Genomic DNA, 728 nt, shown 5'->3' on the forward strand with positions numbered 1-728 from the left:
CTGAGGAAGAATGTATAAATAAACTTAAACCTTACTAGCACACACACACACACACACACACACACACAAGTGGAAGTGTTCCCACATTGTTATGAGGGTGATCTCATCTTAATATGATAAAATTTAAATTTTAATTAATTTTAGTGAGTCTGAGAAACTATTCTATTTTTTAAAAAATAAGAATTCTTCAAAACAGTGAACAATATTTATATCGTCAGCTATAAAATTGCTTGCATTTTATAGCCAGAAAATACTTCTGACAGTTAATCAAAGGTTAAACAGATTAAAAATGCTAATTTCATAACTCTTAAAGATTAACTGGAGCATAGCATTAAGATTTGAGATATTCAAAATTATTTTTGTTTTATATGCTTTAGTTTGTAGTTTTTCTAATTTAATGTTGGGCTATAGACAAATTATTTTTTCTAATATAAACTGTACTTTTAAATATGCATGTCATAGTTTTTGCCTCTATTAAAAAATTTTAAACTTTCTACATAAATTAAATTACCTAATATAAATGAGGGCAGTTAAATGAAAACTTTGCAATTATCTATTCACTTAACATAGATCTTACACAATGTTATTTTAACAAATGTCTGCTGTGCACTTTACATTGTTTAGATATAAGCATAAGGCAATTTTTTATTTGTTTTCTAAAATAAGGTATTTTCTCTGGACTGCAAACTGATGCTCTGACCGCTGAGCCAAACTGGCCAGGGCTAAAA

The sequence above is a fragment of the Molossus molossus genome, unplaced genomic scaffold, assembly GCF_014108415.1.
Source record: "Molossus molossus isolate mMolMol1 unplaced genomic scaffold, mMolMol1.p scaffold_m16_p_10, whole genome shotgun sequence".
NCBI lineage: Eukaryota > Metazoa > Chordata > Mammalia > Chiroptera > Molossidae > Molossus > Molossus molossus.